We start from the raw sequence: 20,200 nt of genomic DNA on the forward strand, positions 1-20,200 counted from the left end.
TGCAAAAGAACTCTAAGTATGCTTAATTTTCATTGAAATTTGATTAAGAAAATAAAAGAGAAAATACAATGGGATTTTGGATCCCAAAGTTTATTAGGAAAAAGATTTGAGTGATGTTGTTCATGTTTTTTTTGGGAAATTGATTTTTCTAAGTGTAAATCCTAAGCATTCATCTAAACATTCAATCCTAATCATACATCTAAACATGCATATCCTAGCCATACATCTAAAAATATCTATGTGATGTGTGTGCATGTGTCGGTGCTTGTGTCGGTGTACATCATTAGAGTCCATTGTCCTTTACATCATGCCCTAATTTACATTCTATGGTCTTGCAAGAATTTAAAATTGCATGAAGTAAAATACAAAATTCCTAGGTCTTTTACATTCTAACTCTTGGTAGAATTTAAAGTGCAAGAAATAAAATGAAGGAGGAAATGAAGTATGGATTGTTCATGATGTATGAAACATGAAATGAAATGGTTAGTAGGACAAGGTATAATAGCATGAAAATTATAAGCAAAAGGAATCATTAAACAAAGTAGCAAAAAACTTGACAAAAAAGGCACTAAACTCTTAGCAAAATATACCTAAAATTTATCATGATAACAAGTCAAGAGCATGACCTATAACTCCCATATCATGACTATGTTCAAAGATTTTTATCACAAACAATAATATGAGAGTTATGAGAACATATCCAAGTCAAGAATCATGACATATTTTAGGCATATTTGGCATTTAATTTCACAAACAAATATTCACATGACTTGTAAAACAAGAAACCAATTACACATATTCAAATGCAGCAAGAAACACATACAAACAGTGACAAATCCATCACAAATTCACACATTACAAGTCTCAAACACATATAGAAAAAGAAATGGAATCAAAGTCATGCACATTTCCACAAGTTTTAACAAAAAAACCAAGATCTAAACAAGAAAATGTACCAATGTTTTTTGTAAAGTTTTTTAGTGCAAAACTACCATAAGAACATCACAAAAATATCAAGAAATTCCTATAACTTTTTAGAGAACTTTCTAAAATATTCTAAGCACGTCAGGGGTGTAAAAAGCTAAAACAAAGTGTAAAATAGCAAGAAACTAGCAAGAAAACGAAATTCAGCAAACACAGGCCCAAGCCCAAGGGTTTGAGTTGGATCTGGGTGATCCAACTGCTTTGTAGTCCTCAGATCAACCCAGTTCCTTCTCAAACCCTAAATCCAAGGGCTGAGAGTGCGTGGCACATGATAGACAAGGTAAGGCGCATGGAAACACAAGATCCAGGACGTACACGTCATTGGAAAGCAGATCAAACGGTGAGAAAGGAAGAGAAGACGGTTTGGGGAGCGAACCAGACTGGTTCAGGTGAACCGGTCCGGTCCACTCCCTATAAAAGTTTGGGAGCCGGTTTTTTCTTCATTTCAAACCATATTTCTCTTTCTTCTTTCGTATCTCTCTCGTTCTCTATTCTCTCCAACCTGAAACCCTAACGGCGCCGTTGAACAAGAGGAAGGTGATGAACACCTTGTAAACCTTCTAGAATGACGGAATCGTCGTCTTCTCCGATGAGAACGACGGATTCCGTCCATCCTTCCTTTGTATCTTCTTGAAAAACGAGGTTTAACCGGTGTTCTCACTGTTCGTCATTTCAAAACCCTAATCCGTCTTATTTTTCAAGCTGATTACAGATTCGCACTCAGTTTCACAAAATAAACGGTGAATCATTACAGATCTATATCTTAGGGTTTTGGTTTTCGAATCTTTTCAATCTTTCTCGAACTTTTTCGAAAGAACAAGTTTTAAAACTTGTTGATCTACTCTGTTTCACCGTTTATTTTTGATTACGAACCTTCAATGATGATTTCGAACAAAAAACGAGAAGAGTTCGTGTGTTTACCTCGTTTTAACTTGGAGATTCGAACGAAAGATCTTGAGACTGGTTCAGATTTCTCCTGGTGAGTTTGAACCTAAAATAAATCGGTGTTCTATCTTCTTCCTCTTCTCTGGTTCGAAATTTGCTTTGATTCCCCTTATTCTCTTCCTCAAATTCTCTGTGATCGCACCGATTTGTCCTCTGGATGATTCGGTGTTGGAATTGCAGAGTTCACAGTTCGATGATGAGGATTCCTTTCGAATCTCTGAGAACTGCGAAACAAAATCACTTTAATTTGAACTGTTTTGGTTACGTAATTGTTGAATTTGAGTTTTGCGTGGTGTTTGCGTGGAATTGAGGTTAATTTGAATTAGGGTTCATGGTTTTGGGGATGAATTTCTGGGTTTCTTTGTGTTTTTGATCGTAACTGTCAAGAGAGAGAAAATGGAATTCTGTTTCTGTGTGTTTGATGTGTTGGCGAGTTGTGAATGGAATTCCCTTGTGCAATTGATGATGTGGCCTTTATATAGGTGACATGTGGACCTGAGACCCAATGAACTGTTGACATGTGGACTTTGAACTTGGTTGGCTCGGCCTTGCTGAGTTTGGTGCTTTCAGGACCCTTTTTGCAATTTTTGAAAGTTTGGGACCAATCTGTAATTTTTTAAGACTCCAGGACTTGAAATGCAATTGACCAAAAAAAAGGACTAAAACAACAATTTGACCTGAAGGACCAAAATTCAAAAAAAATTAAAAGGACCTAAAAAGGAAATAAAATGAAACAAAAGGACTAAGGTGCAACTTTCGAAAATAAAAGGACCAAGACACAATTAATAGAAAATTTAAAATGGAAACTAAAAATAAAATTGAATTAAAATTTGTAAGTGGTAAATAACGTAAAGTGAAACTAATAAAAAACACAAAATGGACTAAAACGAACCAAATACTTAAATAAGGTACTTCAAAGTAACCTCTCTCTGCCAAAATTTCGTGTGAAATGACCAAAATGCCCCTGGGGACTAAAACGACTCAAAGTGACTCAGATGCAATTTTAAAATGGATTTTATCATGAAATCAAAGCAAGAGTTTATTTAAACCAATTGAAAAGACTCAGAGACAATTTTTAGAAATTAAACGGAGTTTTAACACATGAAAAGACTAAAATGCCCCTAGGGGCTAAACTGACTTAAAATGACTTCAAATGCAATTTTTGAAATGGATTTTGACATGAGATTGAAACAGAGACTTATTCAAACCAAATGAAAAGACTCAAACAATTTTTAAGGACTAAAATGAACTTGGATGTAGGAAATGACTAAAATACCCTTTTTCATGAATTTTGCAAATAACATTGAAATAAAATGCAGGGAAATATGCAATTGATCAGAAACAAATTCAAATGACTTGAAATGCAAGAAAGATGTTTTGGATGACTTGAGATGCAAGAAAACATGGACAAATACACAGTTGAAAAGATTTTTAAAGCTAAGTTGAGAGATAAAGCAGAGTAAAATGTCAGTGTGAATAATAGCAAAATTGGCAATTTTCAAGAGTAATAGACATATATCAAAGATGAAAGAGAATTTGAACAAGTATTTTTAGGTCCAAAATTAGGGTATAACATCTTTGGCACAAGGGCCTCAATATAAAATTTCATAAAACTTAGTTCAACATCAATTCTTGAAAGATTCATAAAGTAATACGTAAGGAACAGAAAGTAAAGACATAATCCCATCCCGTTACGTATCAGAGCACTTAAGACACACTTGTGAGGAGTCCACTCACGACCGCAACTAATCATGGTTACCTGCAAGTTACCCATACGAAGAGCAACATTTCCAAGCAGAGGGGTGAGATTTCTCAAACAATAATATTAAGCATATAAATCATATAAAGTACATTCAACAACTTAAACATCTTATAATTCATTAATCATATCTAATAACTTAAACTTCCTTAACTAGTGTCATTATCCTTCCTACATTAGTCATATACTTCATCAAGTAATCTCAATTATTATTCATAAAATATCTTATCTTAAATCATGATCATAACCATCAGTATCTAACACCAAATATAATCATAAGCATCATCATATAATTCACATAAGTATCATTATCAAAACATAGCATTTATCGAAAGCAACTTCATAATCAAGTTCATAAACAAACATCATCATTAAATCATAATCATCAAATCACAATCAAACTTCATAATCAAACCTCACTTAACTCGACAATGCGACTCAACTCGACTATGTAACTCTTAACATCTCAAATCATCTTATCATCTTGACAGCTTAACAACTTGACAACTCGACAACTTCTCATCTTAAATCATCTTAAAACTTCTTGATATGCAAATGCATGTGGTACCATTCAACAACATAAATGAGCGTAATTAGGCTCTTCAACATGTGAGCATAAAGCTGCCGGGCTTAAAGCCCCCAACGTAGTTTGAGCACAAAGGCTGCCGGGCCTAAAGCCCCCAACTTTAATGAGCACAAGGCTGCCGGGCCTAAAACCCCCAACTTTAATGAGCACAAGGCTGCCGGGCCTAAAGCCCCCAACTTTAATGAGTATGCAATGGACTCAACTTCCTACAACTTAGACAACTTCATGAACATCTATGACATCCTAACATCTTGATATCTTGACAACATAAGATCTTAACAACTTGATGACTTCATAACGACTCGACGACTTAACAACTCTTATCATCTTAACGTCTTAACATCTTAACATCTTGACAACATATGGATCACATAAATAATTCATGTCATATCATAATATAACAATATCAAATGATAATAAACAACATCTTAAAACATCATATTCATCAATCATAAACAACTTCATATAACATCGTATTTAAACATCAACAATAATTCACTATGTATCTTTGTAAAAACATAATAAATTATCCACAACATATTTTCATGTCAAACCAAAACTATTGGAAAGATATCACAAATATCAACAACTTTCATGTTTACAACAAAGATCAATTCAAAACAGAAACATATGAACAAAACGCAAAAACATGAAACAGAGAATGCTGTCACCGTACAATTTTGCTAAGACCTCCCTGTAGTATTTTCATCATAACTCAAAGACCAAACATCATTTTCACGTCAAACCAAAGCCACTAGAAAGCTAACAAAATTATCTAAAACTTTCATGTTTACGCCTAAGACCAATTCTGTACCGATCAATATCAGTTTTCATAACTCATAAAAATTCACTGTGACCTACGTGCAGTAATTTGACCATAACTCAAGTTCTATATATCGTTTTGACGTGAGACCAACGACATTAGAAAGCTAACATCCATACCTACAACTTTCGGGTTTACACCTAAGACCAATTCGGCACCGATCAATTCCAGTTTTAATATCAAAATTCGGGCTGAATGCAGATTTTCTCCAAGTTTCACCTAATCTCATGGTTCTAACCTCAAAACTACTTCCAATAATCATCTTATGGATTATCTAAGGTCTGTACATAATTTCTACATCAATTCAATAAGTTTTCATCTTCTAATCATCAAATCTCTCTCAAAACCCTAATTCTCAAATTCTCACAAACTCTCCCAACTTGTTAGATGTAATCTAATGATTTAACAACTTAATATTAATGTAAGATAGTCTCACCCTCACCTTAGATTAATTCCTGAATCAGCGACAACGTTCTTCTTTCCTAATGTCTTCTCCTCTTCTCTTGACTTTTCTCTCCTCTTCTCTTCTTTCTTGTTCTCCTCTTTTCTAAAAAGCGGTTTCCGGTAAACTCTTTCTAACATAAGCTTCTCTATTTATAATACTAAATATTCTTCCCAAATCTATTTAGGCCCAACAACTTATTCTTCTTTCTATTCTAACCCCCAAATCCACTCACACTAATAATCCTCATAATCTTATTTATTTCTAAATTAAATATATCTCTCACAAATAACAAATATATTTCTACACCAAATAACAAATATATCTATAACAAATAACAAATATATTTCTACACCAAATAACAAATATATCTATAACAAATAACAAATATATTTCTACACCAAATAACAAATATATCTATAACAAATAACAAATATATTTCTACACCAAATAACAATTATATTATGCCAGTAAATACCAACATATAACATAACAAAATATCACATAAATCATGTAAATCATATCAATCATATAAATATATTCTAAAACTAATTAAAATAATTAAATAAAAAGGAGGGTGTTACACTGGCTCCCTCCAACCACAGAGGAAGGCCACCTTTGGCGTTCTATGATTCAGAACTTCCTGGTGGAGCTTCAAATTCTGCCATCCCTTTGCTCGTGCGAGCATCGATGGCCAACGCGGATGTCCGACGAGTCCTGATTGACACAGGGGCCTCGTGCGACATCATGTACACCAGCCTGTTCAAAACTCTCCAACTGACGGAGAAAAACCTTTCTCCCTACGTTGGAAATGAACTCTACGGCTTCAACGGCTCATCTACTCAGCCATGGGGATACGTGGAGCTACTGGTCACCTTCGGCGAAAAGGAGGTCAAGAGAACAATCAAGATCCCATTCTTGGTGATCGACTGCCCTTCTCTCTATAACTGCATCATAGGGAGAATCGGGCTTGCCCAACTTGGGGAAGCATGTTCAACCGCTCATCTGAAATTGAAGTACCATGCGAAGGATGGCATCATCGCCTCTCTCAACGGAGACATCGAAGCTGAAAGAAGATGTTTCCTCCAAGCCAACAAGTCCCAGAACTCGGTTTCCCAGTCCAGCTAACCTGCTGAGGACAAAGGGAAAGCTGCTGTGAGTACTCTGGACACCAACTTGGTTGAACTTGATCCCAGGTTCACCAAGGAAGACCTCAAGGAACAAAAACGGGAAAAGATGGATCCGCTCAACGCGAAACTTCTTAGACCTGTTCCTGACAGTGAGTTTGAGCTGGTCCCCTTCGGAGACGACCCCTCGAAGAACTTCAAAATCAGGAATGACCTTCCCGAACTTGTCAGGGCACAGCTGATCGCTTGCCTCAGGGAGAACGCTGACCTATTCGTATGGAGCGCAACTGACATGCCCGAAATCGACCCTAGCGTCGCTTGTCACCAGCTGACAGTAGATCCCGGAGTTAGCGCTGTAGCCCAGCGACGTAGAAAGCAGTCTTCTGAAAAATCAGAGGCTGTAGAAAAAGCTGTAAAAGACCTCCTAGAGGCTAACTTTCTTTCTGAGGCCAAATACACTACCTGGCTCTCCAATGTTGTACTTGTCAAGAAATCTAATGGAAAATGGCGTATGTGTGACTATACCGATCTTAATAGGGTCTGCCCTAAAGACGTATATCCTCTTTCTAACATCGATAAACTCGTAGATAATTCCTCCGGCTATAAACTTTTATCCTTCATGAACGCCTATTCTGGGTATAACCAAATACCCATGGCTGAAGAAGATAAAATGAAAACAGCCTTCATGATCGAATCAGGGAACTATTACTACAACGTTATGCCCTTTGGTCTACAAAATACGGGGCCAACTTATCAACGAATGATGAACAGAGTCTATGACAAAACACTTCTAGGCGACATCCTTGAAGTCTACATGGACGACATGATCGTAAAATCCCAACAAGAGGTGGATCATGCCGCTCACCTCAGAAGAGTTTTCGAACAAACTCGGAGGTACAACATGCGACTCAATCTAGAGAAATGCACCTTCGGAGTCCAAGCGGGTAAATTCCTTGGTTTCTACCTAACGGAAAGAGGAATCGAGGCGAACCCGGATAAATGCCGCACATTTACCGCGCTCCCAACGCCTCACTCCAAGAAGTGCATCCAAACGCTCAACGAAATGCTAACTGCCCTCTCCAGATTCGTGGCTAAGTCCGCTCAACACCCTCTTCCTTTTTTCAAACTCTTGAGGAAAGAAACGAAGTTCGATTGGACAGAGGAATTCGAGAACGCTCTGAAGCACCTCAAAGAGACCCTCTCGGCACCGCCAGTACTCTCGCGACCCGACCAAGGTGAAGTACTGTACTTGTACCTATCCGTCTCTTCTGACGCGGTAAGCGCCGTGCTTATCAGAGAAACGACGGAGGGACAAAAACTAGTCTACTTCACCAGCAAAGCGCTGCTAGGGCCAGAGACGAGGTACCAGAGAATCGAAAAGGTAGCTCTCGTACTCCTCACAGAGGCCCGAAGATTGAGGCAGTACTTTCTAGCTCATACGGTAGTAGTCCAGACGGACCAACCCATCAAACAGATCCTGGGTCGCCCAGATGTAGCCGGTCGGATGATGAAACGGTCACTCGAACTATCCGAGTTCGACATACGTTACGAATCCAGAAAGGCATTGAAGGCACATGTGTTCGCCGACTTCCTCGCTGAGACGACTTTCCCAGCCGAGGATAACTCTGAGGAATGGACCGGCCAAAAGGATCTTTGGCCCATTACTCAGGCCTAATACAATCCAAAGCCCAAACTCCACGTTTGGCAGCATTACTTGCGACACACCCCTCTCCACGAGGGGGGTGCACGGAGCGAGACCGGTTCAAACGAACCCCAATGCCTCTTTGCACATTTTGCACGTTCCCGCAATAAACTCTCTAGCGGTCACACTTCCCACGATTTCGTAACCGCCAGAGCCAGGTGTGCCACTACAACGGCTCTGCAGCCCTCCACCTCTATAAATAGGGGACTCAATGCAGTCCCCAAGGTAGTTACTTTCTCTCCGTCAAAACCCTCACTCTCTGATCTCTACTGACTTTTGAGCGTCGGAGTGCCTGTAGGTACACACCTCCCATCCGCTCCAAGAAGCATTCTGACGCATTCGACCACCATCACAACCACCACATTCAAAGCACCGGCAGTCACCTTCTGATCAGGTACGATCAAGCAATTTTCTATGAATGTTCATCAAGAGTTTTATGGATCACCATGGTGATCAGCCTACATGTCATTCTAAAAACATTGGGGGAATTTTACTCAAATGTATTGCTATCTGCACCATTGTTTTTCCTAAAAACTTAGTGTGCGTATAACAATTACGATTGATTGACAATGTATAATATTTTTACACTAACAACATATATAAATTAAATCCAAAAATATATGTAAAATTTATGTATTGAATTTTAATTGATTTTACTTTATTAAGTTGTAGGAGATGAAATTGCATATGTGAGGAAAAAAAATTAGAATACAATTTGTTTTTACCATATAAAAATAATCTTTTAGAGAATTCAAAAAGTTAAATTTTTAGAAAACATTGCAAAATGACTAGTCGAAAAATTTCTATATATTTTTGGTAATAAGGCTAAGAATAAAAATTCCAAAAAAAAAAAAGTATAATCAACTGAACCAAGTTTCCGCATAGTCAGCTGCAAGTAGGTATGATAATACATGTAAAGGAGAAAGAAGCTTTAAGCTTTGCTCAGAAGTCAACACAACAATTTCCTTTGAGAAGTGTGTGAGAAATGAACATGTTCTAGTCAATGTTGAGAAGATCTTTGATGTCTTGTATGAGCAAACGAGGAGTGGGTTCCTTGAGAATGTTAATATGATGAAGAGCATCCAAATAACAAATTACATCTTGGAGGTTCAAATCCCTAGCCAGTGAAAAGCATGGACCTCATTTAGGAGGATGCTATGGTGGCCCTTGAACTACAACTTGGAACATCGAAATTTCATACCCTAGAAGAAAACCGCAATATTCTCTCGTAGCCCACTCGAACAGGATTAACAAGACAAATGCCATCCACATTAATAATTGTGGAGATATGGCTAGACGAGTTCCAGTGAACCCATCTATCATGAAGGATGGTAGTCGGCGTGTGAAGGAAGCAACTGAAAGTTTAGTGGGACTCATTGGTGGAATCCACTTGTTAAAATGAGTTTTTACTAGTTTATCTCCTATGTCTCTTGCAACTCACTATAGTCTTTCGTCCTCTTCTTTGACTCCACTTTTCCCCGCTCTTCATAAAGCATTTTTCAAATTGATTTCCATTGTTGCACTAACTGCAGCAAAACCTCTTTTTACCAACGACAACATCATTGAGGGATCATTCAAAAAAAAAAACGTCATTGAGGGATTATTTTGATCCTCCTACGGTGTCAGTCAACCCTAATTTCGGTTCACGAAAATTTTGGGTGACAAATATATGAATTTGCATACATTGTTGTTGTTTGGATTTAAATAAATGAAATAATTCATATTAGTCACGGATTACTTATAGTGCATGTTATCTGTTTTAGTTAGTTAATTTTGTTGAGATTTCTTAGGAGTTTGTTAAGTTTTGCATTTGTGTATACAAAGATTAGTGACGGATCCAAAAATTTAGAAGAGTGGAGGCACCATACTTCACAAACATTGATTTTTTTTTTTTTTAAATTTTTAATATCAATAAAAACATCTTTCTCTAGATATAAGTAACTAAATAATCATTTAATCAATCATTTTCCATCTGATTTTTTATAATATTCATATTATCAAAAAATGATTTAAGATACAAATGATGAGGTGGACCAAAATAAAAAAGATTTGTGATAAGTGTGAACCATGTGATCAAAATTTTAACTATTGATACATAATACTATTAAAAAAAAGCCAAAAACTTGGGACACATTGTATTGCAAATGAGTTAGTTATTTGAGATTGAATAGACATTTACCATCAATAACCATTTTCCCCTCTTTTTTCTCTATTCTCAGTTTTCTCTCTTCTCTTTCTTTCACTTTGTTTTCATGATTGACTTGAGTTTTCATCACAAATTAGAAACTTATCCCAACAGTAGCAGCATGATTTGAGTAATGAAGTCGCATTTTGCTATACACTTGTTGGATAAATCTACATTATATCAAACACCCCTTAAATGATTATATGAATATATTCATAGTCTTCCACTTCCACCCTTGAGATTTTATATTATATTGCTGCTTTATTTAAGTTTTTTTTTGAAGAAGCTAAATTAGCCCACCTAAATTAGCACTAGAGAGAATCGAACCTGAGACTTCAAGGAGAAGCAGACTCCCAGATCCCAAGTCAATACCATCAGACCAACCCAAGTAGGTTCTGCTTTATTTAAGTTAATCAAGTCGTTTTATGTCATTGGTCTGTTAGTATATAAGCTCAATGTATCTATGGACTCTCACTAGTGACTGAAGTAACAATTTACTCAAAATATTAAATTCTGTAATTTATCTAAGTATTGTCAAGTTGAATTGTGATTTTAAATGACACAATGACTCATGAAGTATACATGGACATAATGAGGACAAATTGTACTGCTGAATTGGAATTGACACAAATGTGGCGGAAGTTGAATTATTTTTTTTCAAGTCATAAACTATGGGTTGCATGCTTGCATAACCTGGTTGCACAGTCTATTGGAGTATTAAAGTAGTAGACAAAGTCTATTGTATGGTGGAGTGGTTAAATGTTGAATTTCCTGATTTTGAAAATATGATTTAAGTTTAGAGAATTTTCCACCATTATCATAATAAAATCTTTTTATTTTATAATTGAATTGATTTTCCACATGTGGACAAATCATGGTTGAAATTTATAGGAAGCAACCACGCAGTTATGCAAAACTAGTGTCACTATTTAATTTTGTCCTTCTTTCTTTTTTTTTTTTTGAATAAATTTTGTCCTTCTTTCTATAAGCTTAAGATTTTGATCATCTAGACGAGTCTTCCTCAAGGTTTGAAAGATGGCAGCGAAGTTCGAACCTAAAACTTCTCGATCTCAACATTTTAAACTTAATGTTTTATTGATGGAAAATGCTAACAAATGCCCTAAGGGCATTGTTTAAGCATCTAAAAGTAGTAACTTTTGCATTGGAAATGATACGATTATAACTTTAACAAGTGTTTGACTTGTATTTTCAAGACATGATTTCCTTTTGTGGGTTCCTTAAACAATGCCCTTAGGACACTTGTTAGCAAGACCCTTTATTGATATATTTGTCCATTACATGAAATATTTTCACTAATTATACATGTAATTGTAACAAAATTGATAATAAATATTTAAAAATCAATATAACTCAGCAAAGTCAAAGAAGAACCAGTCAAAAAAAGAAGTTAAAGTCAATGAAGATAAGTCACCACATGTATATACACTAACACACATCAAACTGTTACTTGTTAGACGAAGTTTGCACTTATGAGGCATAAAAGAATATACTGGATAATTACGAAAGAGGCTAATTGCATGCTCAAATTAACTCCCTGCCATTATAATTGGTTTAATGAATATATATTATTAAATATTTTAAATTTTAAATGAGTTTAGTTAATACTCCCTCAGTTACTTTTTATAAGAGACAAATATGTCAACAAAATCTAATGTATTTGATCTATATTATGAACCAAATACATCAACTTTTATTGACGGGTTTTTCTCTTATAAAAAGGACCGGAAATAGTATGCTCTAACACATGTATCTAATGCGTTGTCAAGTCAATTAATGAATCTGTCAACCTACGTGTTTTTATATTCATTAATTGACGTAGTAAACAACCTTATGCATTTGTAAAATAATTGTATATTAACAAAATATAATAATTAAATTCATTCTAAATAATATTATAACAATATGATATCTTTGAATATACTAAAGTTGGTTAGGACTTTTTATTTTTTTTTTAAATATATTTTAGACTATCAAGATTCAATTTTATGTACAACGATAAAAAAAATTGACATTTTTTTTACTTATATTTGAGATGAAGGAACCTTTAAAGTCAATGGTAGATTGAATATTTCAATTCCATTTATAAGGCATTTTATTTTAGTGAATCCAATTATAAGACTTTGTTTTAACTATTTAATTTTTTTATGAGGCCAAGGGAAAAGAGTTAGTAACTAAATATTTTGAAAAATGATATAATGGAAAACATATATAGGAATATTTGTGGATTATTCTTTTGATGCATGTGTTATTTTTTCAAAAGAAGTTTAAGAAAATATGATTATAACCTATTTGGGTTATCTACTGGTGGTTTGGGATGTTGAAATGCGCTCCTCTTAAGGTTTTAAGTTTGATTATTCCTGATATCAATTTCGATGTATTATGTTCATACAGAGCAATGGTCTGACATTAATTGGGACCCTCACAAGTGTACGATGAGATTAGACGACCTCTTGAATTAGTCGGAGTTTTTCATCTTACACAAATTGTTACCCAAATAACCTTTAAAATAATTTTAGAGTTTTTTTTTTATGAGAACAAGCTTTATGCACTTCATTTAAAAAAAAAATGTTTTCTTGAATTAGTCGGAGTTTTTTCATCTTACACAAATTGTTACCCAAATAACCTTTAAAATAATTTTAGAGTTTTTTTTATGAGAACAAGCTTTATGCACTTCATTTAAAAAAAATATGTTTTAGATACATGTTGGAATGTTAATAAAAATACAGAAACTTGCTAAGCATTGAGTCACCCTAACAAAACTATGGGCAAAGTTTAGTAGAGTTCTTTATTACCAATAATAATATTGAATGTACTAATTTTTATTTTTTTTGGTTCAAATGTTGAATGTTTTTTTATAGAAAAATATATACAAACGTAGTATAATATAAAATAGCACTTCTTTTAGAACCAAAAAGACAGTCCATTTTTTTTTATAATAAAAAAGTAGTTCTAAAAGTACAAGATTTTTTAAATGACTTTTTGTCAAAAAATGTCATAAATGACTGGTTGAATATAAAATATATATTACTAAGTTCTCAGTCAAAAGACCAGCTATACTAGGATAATATCTCATAGTAAGCTACCAAAAATAAGAGACAAGATTATTAAAAAAAATAGAAAAATCATTATTAATTAATACGACAATTCTCACTTCTCGACCAATATTAGACGCGTTAGTTGAAGTTTCTACTCAAACATTACAAACATGTTATAAATCCTTCTCTATAAAACCGCACAAATCCTCTACCATTTTTCATAACAGTTACAAGAAAAAAAACATGGCAAAATCAAATACAATTTCTCTATCCTATTTTTCTATACCATTTTTTGTTCTTAGTGTTTTTTTCTCTGCATCGTTGGCAGCACCAACAGAATCTTTGTACACAACATTTCTTCACTGTCTCACACAAAACAACACAGATCCAACAATCTCCAACATTGTTTTCTCTCAAACAAACACTTCATTTTCCATTGTTCTTAAAAACTACATACGTAACGCACGTTTCAACACAACCTCAACACCAAAACCATTACTCATAGTAACTCCAAAACAACCCTCACATGTTCAATCCACTGTTATATGTGCCAAACAAGTCAATATTCAAATCAAGATAAGAAGTGGTGGACATGATTATGAGGGTATTTCTTATGTAAATCAATCACCCTTTATCATACTTGATATGTTCAATCTAAGAACAATCAATGTTGATGTAAAGAATGAAGTTGCTTATGTTCAAGCTGGTGCTACACTTGGTGAAGTTTATTATAGAATTTTTGAGAAGAGTAAGGTTCATGGTTTTCCTGCTGGTGTTTGTCCAACTGTTGGTGTTGGTGGTCATTTCAGTGGTGGAGGGTATGGTACAATGTTGAGAAAATATGGTTTATCTGTTGATAATATTATTGATGCTGAAATTGTTGATGTTAAAGGTAGGCTTTTGAATAGAAAATCAATGGGTGAAGATCTTTTTTGGGCTATACGAGGTGGTGGTGGTGCTAGTTTCGGTGTTGTTCTGTCTTATACTGTTAAATTAGTAGCGGTTCCTGAAACCGTTACTGTTTTTCGAATTGAGAAAACTTTGGAACAGAATGCTACTGATCTTGTTGTTCAATGGCAACAAGTTGCGCCGACAACGGATGATAGGCTTTTCATGAGGCTTCTTTTGCAGCCTATAACTTCAAAGACTGTTAAAGGAACAAAAACTGTTAGAGCTTCTGTTGTTGCTTTGTTCCTAGGTGGGGCTGATGAATTGGTAGGGATCTTGGGGAAAGAATTTCCACTTTTAGGATTGAAGAAAACGGATTGTATTGAATTGAGTTGGATTAATTCTGTTCTTTGGTATAATGATGCTGATGATTTTAACAATGGCGCGAAACCGGAGAGTCTTTTGGATAGGAATCTTAATTCCGCGAGTTTCGGTAAGAGAAAATCTGATTATGTTCAGAAAGCTATTTCAAAAGATGATTTGGAAGGTATATGGAAAAAGATGATTGAGTTGGGAAAAGTTGGATTTGTTTTCAACCCTTATGGTGGAAAAATGGCTGAGATTCCGGCCGATGCAACGCCATTTCCTCACCGTGCCGGGAATTTGTTCAAAATTCAATTCTCAGTGAATTGGAATGATCCAGCACCTAATGCAACAGAGGGTTTTTTGAATCAAGCAAAGGTACTTTATAGTTACATGACACCTTTTGTGTCAAAGAATCCTAGAAGTGCTTATATAAACTATAGAGACCTTGATATTGGGATTAATAGTTTTGGTAAGAATAGTTTTCAAGAAGGTGAAGTTTATGGTACTAAGTACTTTAATAATAATTTTGATAGGTTGGTTAAGATTAAGACTGCTGTTGATCCTGGTAACTTTTTCAGGAATGAACAAAGTATTCCTGTGCTTCCTGGAAAGGCTTAGATTAGAGAATCATTAGTCTTTTTTTTACGAAAGAATCAATAAGTTGTAAACCTTATACTGCATTATTTATGCTTGTGTCCTATATCATTGACCTTTATTAGGTCGTTAATTTTGTTTTTGATCAATACTCAATAGGAATTGAATTTGGTGATCTGAAATTTACAACACTCATACACCGCATATATCATTTGCATTATGTTATCATTAGTAGATAAGATCATGACATGATTTGGTCTCCTTGTAGCTTAATTGAACGTTTTGGATTTAAATTTGAGCCCGAAAATACAACAACATTAAAAGATTTAGTCTTTATTGTCCGTTTAGATCTTACATGACTCAATGATTAGTTTTAGTCTTTACAATTATAGATGAGATCAAATCATAGCATTTGCATTAACCAAATAGTTTAGCTTAAAGAGGCGTGTAAACTTAAATTTGACTAAGAAAATGCAATAGTTATCATTTAACTCTTGCACTTGGAATTAGTCTCTAACCACTTGGGTTTATAAAAATTCATATGACTTGTGTTAGGGGGCAGTTTGAAAATTGGTTAAAATGCAATACTTAAAGTCTTAAACAAAGAAAAAGAGTATGAATGTTTCAGATTGTATAGTCGACAATGGCTGAAATATCTGTACTATGCATGTGATATAGGTTAAGGTGTGGTTGTGGAAATTTGTGTCTCTTTCATGCTGACCAAATCTTGTGGCTATTATTTTAACCATTATCTTTGGTCTTTAAATTATCTCGTGATGTTGACCCCTTTAATTATTGCTTGATGTATTCCCATGGGATTTTAAATACTTTCCATTTGTTGTTGTCATTGGTGTTGAAATTTCAATTTAAAGAATTTAAATAAATTATTTATTAAAATATAATATTGATTTAGTAATAATTTAATACTTTATTCAGTAAATACTTATCTTCTTCTAGTCAAAATAAATAAATTAAATACTTGTTATTATTTTGAAATTCATCATTATTTTCAGTCAAAAAAATTGATCATTCAATAATTACCTTTTCTTAAAAAAGAATATGGTCAAAGATAAAAATTAAAATTACAAAACAACCATTGTGTCACGTAACATCTGATTTGATTTGCTAGTAAGTGGGAAATATGGAAAGAAAGAAATAACAGAATATTCAATGGTAAACAATGCTTGATATTGCGGTTAGTGAATAAGATTAAGTCACTCTCCTTTTTGTGGTTGAAAGAGAAGTTTCTTTCTTTTCCTTTCAATTATCATAGTTGGTGGCTTAGTCCTTTTACAGTGTTGGGCATCGATTAAATTGTGATTTCTTTACTTGTTCTTCCGGTTTTCCTACTTGTAAATATTGTTTAGACTCTTGTTTTTTCTTAGCACACCTTGCACTAGAAAAGACCTTTTGGTTTAGTAATATATTTAATTTTGGCTTCTTAAAAAAAGATTACAAAACAACCAAACGATGAGTTGTACTTGTAATTAGACAATATCTAATAGAAAAACCATTAATTTGAGTTAAATAGTCATCTAATTTGTTGCACAAGTCCAAAACCAGCTACATTTGTCACGTAAACATTGCAGCAATTTATCAACCCACACTTTCACTTTCTTGGCAGCTGTATTTGCTTTGCAACTTCTCCATTCATTCCACACCGGCTAGGATTTTATGTTTTTTCATACAAAAAAAAAAAAAACTAATTTTATTAATCATTAGACTGTTTGATATTGTTTATATATCAAGTACACCACCAGTATTTCTTTTTGAGTATATAATAAAATAAAATATGTAAGTAAATTTGACAATGTATGTAATATTTATTTGACGAAAAATTGAAATAAAAATTTAGCATTTTATGAAAAATTGAAAGGGTTAAATATGTTTTTTTTTTATCCCTTTAACATTTTGAAAACGTTAGTCTAAGTTTCTATTAAAAAGTTCTTCTACTTTTAGTCTTCACAATATTTTTTGTTACCAATTTTGTTCTCTATTAAACAAAATAAATCAAGACATTATTTAAATGCTACCAAACTTTGCAAATACACTTTACCTGTAGTGGTAGAAGTCTTTGCATGCAAACAATGAATTCAAAATTTGATTTTAAGGTCCAGACTACTAAAAAAATCATATTTAATTCATTATTTGTTATATTTTTTTAAATCATATTTAATTCATTATTTGTTATATTTTTTTTGAAATTTTGTGTTAGAGATGTTTTTTTTAAGGATGTGTTAGAGATGTTTGTGATGGGGCTTAACGGTATGAATTAAAAGATGAAAATATTATGGGGCTTGAAGTCGAAAATAAAACTATAGACGCTAAATTTTTTTTAATTCAAACTAATACACACACTATATATATGTATATGTATTTGGTAATAACTCAAACAAATATTTTCCTTACTATATAAGTTTTTAAGTATCGCAACATGGATTTGATTTTGAATCGACCCTTTCGAAAGAAAGGTTCTCTTCCTTCTCTCTAGAAATCCTTCGCCCTGTCCTAATGGTCGCGACCAACAACAACCATTTCTTCACCTATATCACCCAACAACTTTTCTTCACGATGTAGCCTTGGAAGGCGTGGTGCATTTCACATCACCGTCACACCACCTTAAAGCTCATAGTGGTTAGAAGCCTAGAGGTTGTTTTCAACCTCCACACTGGTGCTCCTCTAGTGGCGAGGTTTTCGTCTTTAGGGTTCGGTTTGTTGGAGTTCAAGATTCACGAGGTTTTAGTATGTGCTCTTAGATCTGATTAGGCTGGGTGTGTGTGCTCAGATCTTGCAATCTTGGGTTTGTTATGAAATTAAGGGTCTTTTTCCCAAACAATAATTTAAAGCGATATTTTGATCCTTATATCTATTATTATTTATAAAAAAAATCTATTTTGTAATAACAAAACACATTTTAATCCCTAGCAATATTCCTAAAAAGGCAGTTCAGTCCCTCCCTTTATCTGATTCTTATGTGTTGTTTGCAAATTACAAAGGTGCATGTAAAGAAACGAAGAAGACAACAAATAAGAAAACAACTTCTCACAATGAGTAGTTTCTGTCATAATCAGAGCCCCAAAAAAATGTTTCATGAATTTGTTTCATTATAATTAGAACATGGTTGTGTCTCAAGTGAAGATGGTAACATAATTTTTTTATTGAATCTAATTTTTATTGGATATATTTCTGAATCCACCTTCACTATCGCAACCAGGGGTTGTCATCCCCACCTTGGAATCCAAAAAAATGTTTATCGAATCAGTGTGCCTGACCACATCGCTCAATCCCTAGACCACCAAAAGAAAAAGCAAAGGAGCAAAAGGTCTCCTTGTCTAAGCCCCTTCTAATATATTAATCTCTTGAGTTGGGCACCTGATATCTAGGACTGAAAGAATTTTTCAAAACAAACACAACAAAACCCAAGGCCTCTATTTCTCGCCCAAATCAAATTTCCTCATCATATAGTCCAAGAAGCTCTAGCTTACAGAGTAATTTTTTTTCAAGTCCCCTCTAAAGATGAGGTAGTCCTTCTTAGTTTTCTCAACCAAGTTTATATTTCATCATTTTCCCCACACCATCAGCCAACTAACTACCTTATACAAAAATGTTAGTTTATTTATGTCTAGCAACAGTCTTGACCAGAACCTTTGATTCAAGCTTTTACAGGTTATAGAGAAGAATTATGTGATTAAAATGAAAATGCTAAAACAAAGAGGCCACCTTCGAGATAAGGGTAATAAAATACAATGAAAATAGCGCGAAAGTCTCGCACGAGTAAAAAAAGGATTGAACATCAATCCAACATCTCCACTCAACATAGGCTAAAACTTCTTAATAAAGGACAAGTTGAAGGAATACACTTCTAGGCTCTTTTTCTCATCTAGTTAAAATAACAAGAATGACGCAAACAAGGAGAATCTGACATATTTTCCCATGGATTGATTTTTTTTTTTTATCCATAATGGGTCGGTCGCGTATAGCCTCCAAAATAATCCAAGAAATAAGTGACCACCACCTCTTATACTTCAACCATATCCTTGACCCACTTTTCCCTACTCTTAAAACTAGAATATAATTCATGTTTCCTCGCCTCCTAACAAGAAAGTGAAAATAACTTGCATTGAGGAGAGCTTATAAATCATGGAGAGATTTGGATCTAATAATTACCTCTTCTAGAGTGAGAATCTCTCTTTGACTTTATAAACTTGCACCTTAATCTCATAGACAATGAATTTAATCCTGAGATCTTGATTGCAAAACACTTCTTTACTTAACCTCTTCAGATTTCTTTTCAAAGCCTTGAGTTTCACTTTTAAGATAAACAACATCGAACCAATAACTAGGAGAGAAGACAAAACTTGATCGAATTTCGTTGAAAAACCACGAAGATTCAAACAAAAGTTATTAAATCTAAAAGTTTTCGACCCCTAATCATGTGAAGAGTGCCTAATAACCACATGGCAATGGTCTTAGAAATTGTAGGAAAGACTAAGTGGCAAGAAACACCCCACTTATCCCACCACCCTTCGAAAATGAGGACAAGATCTAACCTACTCACAGTGAAACCAATAAGTTGGAACCACATAAACCTTTTACGTATAAGAGGCAGCTTTATAAAACCTAAATCAAACATAAAGCTACCAAACTTATAGATTTTTCCATCCCAACCCCTTCTTCGGTCCCCTGAAGCCCATGTTTTTCTTCCATGCAAGGATATAGTTAAAATAACGTGAAACACACCAC

The 20,200-nt window shown here is 34.2% G+C and overlaps 1 pseudogene across 1 annotated transcript; it reads left to right on the forward strand.

Annotated features, from left to right (window-relative positions):
- The first annotated feature begins 13,829 nt into the window (after positions 1–13,829).
- LOC146945083 (berberine bridge enzyme-like 21 pseudogene) lies at positions 13,830–15,639 on the forward strand (annotated as a pseudogene). The gene has a single exon (XR_015026221.1). The product of XR_015026221.1 is annotated as a berberine bridge enzyme-like 21 pseudogene (transcript).
- Positions 15,640–20,200: the final 4,561 nt, after the last annotated feature.

This window comes from Medicago sativa, chromosome 2 (assembly GCF_051527215.1).
Source record: "Medicago sativa cultivar Bolivia chromosome 2, Bolivia_mono, whole genome shotgun sequence".
Lineage (NCBI taxonomy): Eukaryota > Viridiplantae > Streptophyta > Magnoliopsida > Fabales > Fabaceae > Medicago > Medicago sativa.